At 31.0% G+C, this 12,450-nt stretch overlaps 1 long non-coding RNA gene across 1 annotated transcript; it reads right to left on the bottom strand.

The window, feature by feature from the left end:
- Positions 1-3,704: 3,704 nt before the first annotated feature.
- On the bottom strand, positions 3,705-11,577 carry LOC123266790. The gene is made up of 3 exons (XR_006509861.1): positions 11,475-11,577; positions 7,784-7,798; positions 3,705-3,715 (listed from the first exon to the last, which is right to left on the bottom strand). It is a non-coding gene; the product is annotated as an uncharacterized LOC123266790 (long non-coding RNA).
- Between the last annotated feature and the right edge of the window lie 873 nt (positions 11,578-12,450).

The raw sequence follows: 12,450 nt of genomic DNA, 5'->3' as shown, positions 1-12,450 counted from the left end.
TTTTCACTCAGCTTTTTCGACAATTTTTATAAAAATAGATCTTCCAATAATTATATTAATAATTTTACGCAACTTGCTCCATTGAAGAAATATTTAGTGTTTTTTTTTTTTAACTAAGGGAGAATTAATGTCCGTAATAAATTAAATTTTACGATTAATAGATTAAATTAAAAAGAATAAACGCTATATTCGATTTAAAATAACATTGACATTTTTGAATTTTTTTCATCACGGAAAAAAATATTGTTAAAATGACTATCCAACGTATCCTCAAATGACGTATCCTAAAAATAACGATCCGGTTTTTTGATTTAAGGCTTCATTTGTTTCAGTTAAGCATACAGAGAATAGCTCTTGTAAATATGTGCAGTTTCATCAAAACAGACAACTGTTTTGCTAACGTTAAGATCTGTATATTTGAATCAACTAAATGTAACGTCTAAAATATAATGATACGGATCGTCATTTTGATGATCCGCTGTATAGCTGAATTGGCTATATAGCGTGTTTCTAAAAAAAATGACTATACGGCGTATAGTCAGAATAACGATGCGTATCCTCATTCTAACGATATTTTTCTCTCCGTGCACATATGAATTTTAAATGTCTTTTAGAAAAAAGAAAAATAAATAAATATTTACTGTACACGACAAGGATAAATAGAAAAAATAATTTTAAAGATACGTCAATTATAAAAAAAAATAACTTTATTTACTATTCAATTTTAATGTTGGTAAACATTTTTCCACGGATAGTATTTTTTTCAAACAAATTGAATGTTCTCATTCGTTCCAATGCAAAAATAAAAATAATACAGAAAAAAAAACCAATAAGTAATTACAGACTGAATGACTGACGATTAACTCTTTGTCTTTGTCGTAAATAATGGTAATATACAAAACACTGCACATACGCAATTGGTACAAATCTCCACATATATTTGTGTATACTAATAAAAATGAAGAATTAATATTTTTTCATTAATTATAATTCAAAGATACAGAATTAGAAAGCCATTTGAAATACCAAATCCCTCTAGCTTAAGACGAGCCTATTAACAAAATTAGTAACTTAAAAAACGAATTTTTTCTCAAATTACCCAGTTTTAAAGTTGTAAAATTATTTTATTAATTGATGGAAAAATTTTTTAACATATTATGTATGATATATACATCATAATCATACGTAAAATTTTTTTCAATACGTTATGTGTAAAGGAAGAAATCCAGTACGGTTAAATTTGTGACACCTTTAAGGTTATATTAACATCCACTACGGGATTTCGTACGTTTATCCGGACTCGCTTCGCTCGGCCGTATAACGACGTACTCGACATTATATTATTAGGTGACTGAATGGTAGTTACGGACAATGTCATGCTACATTATATTAAGTATGATACTTTCACTTCTATTGCATGGAATCGATTTTTGAAAAGTTATAAAATCACTCTCCATTAATTGATTAAATTAACTGTAAAATTGTATGTAAATTATGTTGGTTTGATGAAATTACAAAAGTACAATGAAAATAGTTGCAGAAAGTAAACGAAAAAAATTTTTTGATCGTAGAATGGTTCGTTTCAAGAGTCATGCATTATTGATTGTTGATACATATGTGTAAAGTGAGGGATTTTGGTACGCTTGAATTTGCAATACGGATTTAAGGTTATGATCCATCCATTACGAGATCGAGTAAGACGTTATACGGCCGAGCGAAGCGAGTCCGGATAAACGTACGAAATCTTGTAATAGTTGTTAATATAACCTTAAAGGTGTCACAAATTTAACCGTACTGGATTTCTTCCTTTACACATAACATATTGAAAAAAATTTTTTATAATAACAACTGCGGAAGTGTGATTTGAGAGAAAAAAAAAAACATTCGTGAATTCACAAATTAAAATTAATTTTAATAATTACCTACATACATTTTTGGTATTACAAGTTAACGTTCAACATAGTTACATGTATTAATGCATTTAAATTTTAAGTTATTTTCAGATCACCGCAGTAACAAAAATTTCCGTTGAATTATTAGCATCATTATGCATGAAGGTTCTCCTATTTCATATATCATTATGTAAGCCTGGAAGTTATCAGACATTGATATCGCTTTAATCAATATTTCATTCATTACGCACTTATTCTATAAAAATTGCTCATTTAATATTGATTTTAATGCCAATAATATGATATTAAAGTTATTATCATTTTGTTATGCGTATAATAACTACACAGTTTAACTAAGTGTTATTTTTAGTAACAAACTCGATAGTCAAGCTCACTTAATTACTATAAATCATGTGTATCTGACATTTTACTTAATATATAATGTAATGTAATACTATTTTTTTATTTTCTTTTAAACTCGAGAAAATAAATTGGCAGCAGATTCAATCAGCCTGCACTCTATAAAAGTAGAAAGGTAAACAAAAAAAAAAAAATAAATAAAATAGATAAATTAAAAACAAACTGTGCTACCGTTAATTTAAATTAAAATTTTATTTTTTTTCGCAGTAAAATAATAATAACAATAATAAAGAAAATTTAAAAAAATATTATATATAAAACAGAATAATAAAAAAAAAGATTAATTTTTTTTATGTTAGTTCACCTTAAAAAAAAAATTAGTAAAACGGTTCATCCTAAAGGCCATCCCTGCAACTTCCCGCGAATTTCATACCTGGGCGCTTAAAATTGTACTTATGACGTTTTTGAGATTTATGAGCTCAAAATATAATTTATGTGATATTTTGAGCTCGCTGAGCTCAAAAAAATAGTATTTCTATGCATTTGAGCTCATCGAGCTCAAAAGTCTGATAAAAGTTTCATAGAACACTACTTTTGGAATTTTCAAACCGCAATAACTTTTAAATGGATCAACCGATTTTCACGCGGTTGGCGGCATTCGACGCAGTTTTATCAGCCTTATAAAGAATTTTCAGGTTTTGATTGATCGAACCAGAAATTTCGGAGTAATTTCGAAAAACACTTTTTTCGGTATTCTTTCGTTCACGATATCTCTCGAAAGAATTAACCGATTTCGACCAGCTTGGTGGCGATCGACGTGGTTTTTTATTGTCTAGAGCTGATTAGTTTGTGGAATCGATCGGTGGAACCGTTTAAATGTTATCCAAAAAAACCACATTTGAAAAAATTTTTTTTCTTAGTTTTTTTAAGATTTCTCAAAATCTACTGATCTGAATCGGTCTAAATTATACTCAAAATCCAAGTTTGGCCAAGCCCTTTCAAATGGCACCAACCGCGATAAAATCGGATGAGCCGTTCAAAAGTTATAAGCGGTTCACATACTTTCACACACACACACACACACACACACACACACACACACACACACACACACACACACACACACACACACACACACACACACACACACACACACACACACACACACACACACACACACACACACACACACACACACACACACACACACACACACACACACACACACACATACAGACACAGTGACAACCTCGCGGGAGTAGTCAGGGAAGATTCCTATGACCTTTAAACGTCGACATCTGATGAAAACTCGATTTTTGCAAAACGGGGTGAAAACAATAACTTCCCGATTTTTGAAAATCTTCGATTTTCTTAGCGGGAAGTTAAAAAAAAGGTAGTATGTGTTTTTTTTACGCTATGATAATTTACGAAATTTTTTTGACGTAAAAAAAATTTGGTGAATGCTTAATGTCAATACAAATACGATATTCAGATGAAAACTAATCCCACAGTGTAATACACCGAGAAATATTCTGCAATACTCGCTGAAACATGAATATCAAACATAACTGCACAAATTCGAATTTATTGAGTCCCACTCATACGTTTACATTACCGAAAGATGATTGTAGTTTCATATCGTATGGGTGTAATCTCTGATCGAGTCTATTTTGCAATAATATACATTCCCGTAAAATTTTTTTTAGTATATCCATCAATAGCTTGAAAATTGACCATCTCAAGTCAGACACAGTCATATATAATTTTTTGACCAGAGAAAGTGTTGAAAATCCTCAACAGAGAGCGCATGATCGCTGAATCGTCTCCTTACAAAAGAATTAACCTTAAAGTCTTGACTTACAAAATTAAAATCATTTTTTTCTCTTTCCCCACGAACTTATCTTAGATTAATTTTTAGTTCTATCAACTACTATAAAAATTTTTATTTAATTCGACATGTTAATTGACGTACACATATCTAGAAAAATAAAAACCAAAAAATCATAATAAATTACAATGTATCACGGGTGTTAAAAAATTTGTAGTCAATTCAATTAGACCATTACTAATTTACGACGTTTCGTCACCAATTCGTTGTGACCTGTTCAAGCTCTGAAAAATTGTTTTTTTTTTATGATACATTTTTATTGGCTTCACCAATCGATTTTAAAAACTGATCGGTTTTTAAGCTTAGAAACCCACGTTGATTGCCGTTAACGCGATTGAAATTGTTTGATTAGTTTGAGAGATACCGTTGTCGAAATAATTCAAAAAACGCGTTTTTTTGAAATTACTCTGACATTTTTTACCTGATTTGTTATTGCTTTTGACGTGAAATGTGGAGCGCTTAGGTATGGAGTTAGCGGGAAGTTGCAGGGATGGCTTTTACACTGTAAAAAAAGCGGTGTTAAAAATGGACTTATTTTAACACCGCGCGGTGTTAAAGATCGTGAACGAAAGAAAACCGAAAAAAGTGTATTTTCGGAGTTACTCCAAAATTTCTAGTTCGACCAATTGAAACTTATAAATTCTTTAAGAGGCTTATAAAACTGCGTAGGATGCCGCCAACCGCGTAAAAATCGGTTAATTCATTTAAATGTAATTGCGGTTTGAAAATTCAAAAAATAGTGTTCTATAAAACCTCTATCAGACTTTTTTCAGAGCTCAAAAGCATAGAAAAGGTATATTTTTGAGCTCGGAGAGCTTAAACAACACACAGAATGTATTTTTGAGCTCGAAGAGCTCAGAAAAAGCGGCCAAGTATTAACGGAATTAGCGGGAAGTTACAGGGATGGCCTTTAGGGTCAACCGTTTTCCTAATTTTTTTTTCTATGATGCTTATTATTAATATCGATATAAAAATATAAATTATAGTCGGAAGAAAAATAGTGAGCGTTTTAGAAAAATGAAGCTATTTGGTGGTAATAACACGACACAGGCTGGTTCTCTTGGTGAAAGCAGTGGCGTTGCCTTTTCTTACCTCCACAGAGTTTGAGGACGATAAGTTTGTGAGAGGCATGATGAATGGGGTGGTATATCATGAGTACATCCTAGCTGGCTTTATCTAGACGATCGCGATCCCGCGCACTGTAGAAAACTCACACCCGATATAGTACAAGCAAAATGGCGTCAAATGCCATTATTACATATACCCAGACCGGGTTGTGGTTTTTGTGTATGCTATTGAAAGGACGGATGTAGTCGAGTTTTATTTATACTTCCACGTTCATCCTCTCCGGTTAAACATTTTTCCGACCATATTCGTAAAGGTTATATCATACCGTTAAATTTAACTTACTATAAATTTTCCGATTACCTTACAAAAATAAATTTTTTAGATTACCTCTCTTTGAACGTTGGATTTATCAAAATGGGCGATAAAAAATGTACTTTTAGTGTCAATAAACAAAATTTATATTTTTATTCACTTTTTATTCGAGATTTATTGTTATTAATGTAATTAAAAAAAAGAAACCTATGATATAATCAAATAAAATATTGTTTTCATGGAAATAATATTTACAAGGCTTCAGTGAATAAAGCGCGAGATAGTTGAATAGCAGTGCTTGAATAGCTATATTTTTATGTTTTTCGTTTCTTTCATAGATCAATTTCATCACACAGTTTCATTGTCTTTTAATCCGTTGTGATAAAAAAGTATTCGCTCCGTATGTGACTGCAGCGCTATGGTATGTGTGAATTAAAAGACGCTGGTATAAAGACGCTTTTTAATGAATAAATTAATGAGATTTCGTAATATGAATTTGTTATTTTGAATTTCAAAAAAATTTTTCTGCATATGAAACTAGATTATAAATTAATATATATCCCTGTAAATTTGTTATTAAAAAATTAGAATTATTTTCGGAGCTACAGCAGTTTTTACAATGAAGCAACTAAACCGGTTAGGCTGTGCAAATCAAACAGTAAACAGCTGACGTTACCTACACGCACTGACAAAAAAATTAACTTGATTCAAGAGAAAAATTCTTGAACCAAGAATATAATTTTGTAGAGGGTAATTGTCTTGAATTAAGACGAAAAATTTTTGAATCAAGTAAAATTTCCTTAAATCAAGAAAAATTTCTTTAAATCAAGAATTTTTCTACTCAAATCAAGAATATCAAGTTCTTCAAAATTATATACTTGATTCAAGAATATTTTTTTTTCTGTGCGGAGAGAAATTTATAGGAACCTTTCCAAAAATTATGGGAATGATTCCTGTAATAAAATGATCATTATAGGTATCAATCCTACACGGAGAAAAACATTTTGCTATAGGAACTCTAAAGTAGTTAGTTAGTTGTAAAAAGTTCCAGTAGGTTAACGTTTTCTTATGGTAACAATACCGTTTGGCTCCTGCAACTCTCCATAGTTGAGCTCTGAGAGCTAAACGTTATTTACCTCTCACAACTCTACAGGATCGTTCTGAGACTATAACAAATTTTTGGCAGTCTGTTTAATAATGTTTTTGACAATTTAGCATTGATAATTTAATAAATAAATGTGGCAGAATGAATTTATATTGCCAACAATAATTTTATATGACAAATAAGAATAGTATTATAATAGAAATAAAATAATAATAGAACTTACATTATGTTAAAGAACAATAGCTGGAGAGTCAGTTTTATAGGTTAATTTTATTGACAATTATTACAAAATTAACAATAAGTTTAAGTTAGAGAACACACAATCTTTTAGATCACAGTTTCGTTTTATGAAATCAATGAAAGTCACTCAAATGGTTAAAATAGTGGTTAGACACCGTAAACCCAAAGGAGAAGAGGTGCTGGATCTGTTGATTAGGAATAGACTTCTAGAAGGTGTTCAAGGGAGCCTGCAGGTGCACCTTACAAGGTGATGACCAGCCGGGCCTTGGGTACGATGATTTTCTCTGAGGGGTACCACAAGGAAGCTTGTAGGTCACCTAACAGGGTGAAAAGAAGTACCGAGCCTTGAACACGATGATTTTCTTGTCTAGAAGTCGCCAAAGAAGATGCTTTTCGATTAGGTTATAAACACGCTGACTTAGATGATTTTCTCACACTCAGAATAACAAGATTTACTTGTAGACAAGTTCGTTGCAGTGAAAGACTTTATCTTAGCTTGATATCACGATGTGAATAGTAAGCGTTTGAAATGAAGACTGACTCGCAGCGCCGGATGGACTGGCTTATATACTTGACTGGCGGGATTCTCGAATTTTCAGCTGAAATTCTCTCGATTGAGTTCGAGAGAACTCTTTTTAGATAAATTCACTTTCCAGATTAACAAAATGAATGATTTTGATACAAAATGAATTTTTACTTTATTTTAACTCTTTTGATTATTAATTAATCGATTTTTAATTAATATTTAGCCAAATTAAGAATTTTGATCTAGACTTTTCTTTTACGAGATGTTTCTAGGCGCAGACGCGAGTAAGGCGCAGGCGCGAGCTAAGCGACAGCGCCAATGTTGTTGTTTAGAGTACTCATAACGATCAATAGGTGGCGCCACATATTTAATAATTTTGAATTATAACCAACAATTTTGAATTATATCTTTATTTTATTCTATTTTTAAACACATTACAAATAAAAATTATTTGTAAAATAAAAATATGGTCGTCACAAAATTATCTTATTTTCTTGATTATACCAATAAATATTGGACATAAAATCACTACCGTATACGCACAAGAAAAGATAAATAAACGAAAACAAATTTTATTTTGTGTTAAATGGGGTCTTTTAAATATATTCCGATACCTTATTACTCAATATCACAATATATTCAACTAATAAATTAAATTAACAGTCACTGCAAATGAACCTTGAAAAACCATAAATACAAAACTGTTCTAACGAAATTCAATTTGACAAAAAAAAAACCTATTTCCTTAAATAAATAAATTGGGAACTTAATTGTCCTCATATATTTTTAATAATATGGATTAGTAATAAAATAATTCTGTTTGTCATTTTAGAAGGTTATGAAATATGTCAGCGTACTCCACTACTGCGCAACGTAGAGCGCTCCCAACTATACCGTTTGGCTCTGAGAACAATCCCGTAGAGCTCTGAGAGCTCAACAACATTGAGTTATCAGAACTATAGTATATTACACACCTGTGGCAAGAAAATGAGAAATGTCTCAGAACACATATATGTTGCCCGAGGCGAAGCCGAGGTCGACATATATGTGATCTGAGATATTTATTATTTTCCTGCTATAGGTTTGTATACTATTTTTTTGCCCTCCGGGCGGAAAGTGGCAACTTTCGTCCCGCTGCGCTAAACAAAGTTGCCGCTTTCCGCCTTCGTCGGACAAAAAAATAGTATACACTCCACGGGAAGTAAATAAGAAAGCCTCAGATCACATGTTTGTTGACCTCGGCTTCGCCTCGGCCAACAATTACATGTGATCTGAGACATTTCTTACTTTACTTCCCTAGGTGTGTAATATACTATTTCTGTCCGACAGAGGCGGAAAGTGGCAATTTCGTTTAGCGCAGCGGGCCGAAAGTTGCCACTTTCCGCCTGGAGGGCAGAAAAATAACATTATGTTACTGTAACTCTACAACGAACAGTAAACTGTGTATAGTTGTGGTAACTCTACAGTTAGGTTACCAGAACGAAATTTTTTTTTTCCGTGTATGCTCATTATGGGAACCATACTCATAGTTTATTGGAAACGTTCTTATAATATTATAGGAATGGTCCCTATATTGTTAAAGGAATGGTTCCTATAATATTATAGGAATGATTCTTATGATATTATGAGAATGACGCACATAATAATAGAAAAATGTTTATGTTCATAATAATAAAGCAATCACATCAGAAATATAAAGTAATTATTATATATTTTTTGGCTAATAAATTTTTTTTTTGTAAATAAAAATTGATCTTTCACTAGAGTGAAAAAATTTCTTTTTCATAATTTTTATTAACGTGTGTACTTAATGTTAAATTGTTTATTCCAACTCAGTTATTATTGTGTTAGATAATATTGAAAAATATTGTAGGAATTCTAAAGTTTCTCTAATAAAAGGGATATTTTCTCACTATACAATTAGAGGAGCAAAGTAGATACGAAAATTCATTGTTTATTTTTACAATTTCATTTTATTTTTAAACCAAATTATTTATTTACAATAAATACGTTGAATATTCATTAAATCTACCTTTTGGGTATGTAACTTTTATTATTTATATGAACAATATCACTTATTTTACATATTTCAAATGATACGTTATTAGGAAGCAAGTGAAATTATCGAAATTACTAATAATTTCAAATGCTTTAAAGTGGTCATCAAAGTCACAAATAACCTGAGTTGTAATGATATATATCTCAATATTATATTAGGCATCATCACTATAATATTATGGGAATGGTTCCCATAATATTATAGAAATGGTTTCTATAATATTATAGAAACTATTCCTGTATATTATGGGAACCATTCCTATATATTATGGGAATCATGCCGATCTTGCAGTTATAATTATAGGTATCGTTCCTATAATTATAGGAACCATTTTCATAACTATAGTAACATTTTCCAAAAATTATGGGTACAATTCCCATAATTTAAGTAATCGCTCCTAAAATGGTATAGGAAAACATTTCATTAAAATTATAGGAATGATTTCCATATTTTTCTCTCCGTGTACTGTTATTTACTTTTGCCTTATCTTTTATAATTATAATTATAATGGATAATTATCCATCTGTACTGAACTGTAAGACTTGTTATACTTTTTGAATTTTACTGTTAAAAATAATTTGATGTATATTATAAACTAAAAACACGGTTTAATGTTGAAGTATCAGTATAAAATTGTCAAGTGTAAAGAACACTCAACGCGTTGCGCATGAGGTGTGCAGCAATAAAATAAAAAAAAAAAAACTTTAAAAAAGTCAAGGCAGACTTGTTCTTTCTTTTCAAAAGTTGTACACGTCCTTAGTAAATTTACTCATTGTTTGGTAAACCTTTAGCGTGAGTCAACAAGGGTGACGGGACTAGTAAAACAAAGAAACTGTATATTTATATGAGATTGTAGGATCTTTTAGTATTGACTTTTGGCAAGGGTTAGTGAGCAAGAGTCGAAAGAAGTCTATGAAAATGTAACAGCATTTATAGCTGAAATATTAACCGTGCTTATTTAGTGATAAAACATTTCTGCTACAACAAATACTTTTTCGACAATATTTTTGATCTACCTCTTGTAATTTAATTTTCAAAAAACAATTTTGATTAATCGACTTCAGATTTGTAAATTGTTAATACATTCGCAATCTTCTTTCTTTTAGTATCAATATTAATACAAATTTTAACGTTTGAGAAAATATAAAATTTGTTTTTAAATGAGCACTAAATTTATTGATTTAAGAATTAGTGCACAACACGATATTTGCTTTATACGTTATATGCGTATACCTTGTATACGAAACTCCGAAACTATCAAATTTATAGCTTTTAACTTTGTATTAATCTTTCGATGCATTTTCATTCATTTCCTATTAGTTGGTTTAAAGTTTATATATCTAATACTATAATGGAATTGTTAAATCCGCGAATTTTCAGTTTGTGAAGGATTTTTCTCTCAAACTAAAAAAATAAATACGTAAAAAAATTTATTGATATGACTATAAATGGCTTTATCAAGTCTGACATGAGAGTAAAAAAGTAATTTATGACAATTTAAAAATTTTTTTTAAATATGTATGATAAGCTCTTTAAAAGATTGATAAAGTGCCATTCTGCAGCCGAAATGGAAGTAGATTTCCTACTTGAATAAAATCACAACACTAATAATACAAATACTTCAGCTACATTGATGGAATCCCTTCTCTTTAAGTGACAACGAATGCAATAGTAAAATTTCATTAAATATCTTCAGACGAATAGATTATTTTCAGTCTAGGAGAATGAAATTACGTGACAATTAAAGCTCGTTTAATGGGCTTTAAAATGCGATTTACAAAAATTCGATAAGCTATTTTATTGAAAAGTTGTCCACGAAAGAAACTGCCAAAATATGTCTTTTTACGATTTTGAAAATTTTTAATCCCTGTAATTTCTGAGCTACTTGACTGATTAAGCTCATCTTTAAACTTGACCTTGTTATTCGTCTAAAAATTAAGTATGTTGAGTTTCGAGAAGATCCATTTTGAATTAGAGATGCTATCACCCGGACAAGCTGCGTTATATCGTATATATATCGTTACTAAAACTAAATTATATAAATCGCGTTACTAAAACCATAAGGGTGTATCCCAAAATATACGCCCTTATGGTTCTGCAGAACCATAAGGGCGTATAAAAAAATTTTTTTTTCTTGCTCTCCTAGCCGAAAGTACGCTCTACCTGGACGCACTTTACTTCAGGAAGAGCAACTTTTATGGCCTGCTCTAACGCATGCGCGCTACGCATATTTTCTGGCCGGCAGCACAGAACCTCGCTTTCTTTCGTATTTTCGTGGCGCGACCGGCCTATACAGCGAGTTTCAACTGTATATAACAGTTACAACATCGTCTATATGTAAGGTGTCAGCGCAGAAACTAACCAAAAAATGTCAAATAAATAAAAATAATTTCTAACTAGATTATTGTTAATGAACTATTTAATAATAATACAATAAAAATAATTTATATAAAAATTTTAGAAAATAATATAAAAGTTTTGTAAATTTTATTTGCTTTCTTTTATATTTTGACAGCTAGTAAAGCAATGTTTATAAAACAATCCATGTACTCTACAAGCTTCTAATAATTTAATTTCAATCTTTTTTAGCCGTCTAATTAAAAACTAATTTTTAATCAACTTAAAAAAATTAATTTTGTTATTAAATCGAGTTTAAATACTTGTGACGAGTTCTGTGCATGTTATCTCTCTTAATCAGAGCATTTGTTAGTAAACTTTAAAATAACTTATTTTTTTTTTTATTTATTAATTTTTACTTTTTTACTATGCCCGCCCCGGCCAGCAAAACCTCGGCTTCGCCTCAGCTTTGCAACAGTCGAGCGGCGCCCCCCTCGCCCCGGCAAAACCCCTTCCCCGGGGTTGCGTACTTTCAGCTGGAGAGCAAGAAAAATAGTATACAACCCACGACCAGAATGTTCGATGCCCTGACGTATGTGATATGATGGCCGAGGCTACGCCTCGGCCATCATATCCCATACGCCAGGAATTCCAACTTTCTGG

Source organism: Cotesia glomerata, linkage group LG1 (genome assembly GCF_020080835.1).
Source record: "Cotesia glomerata isolate CgM1 linkage group LG1, MPM_Cglom_v2.3, whole genome shotgun sequence".
In the NCBI taxonomy this organism is placed as follows: Eukaryota; Metazoa; Arthropoda; class Insecta; order Hymenoptera; family Braconidae; genus Cotesia; species Cotesia glomerata.
The sequence above is the reverse complement of the archived record's forward strand: the minus strand, read 5'-3'. Positions and strand labels throughout refer to the sequence as shown.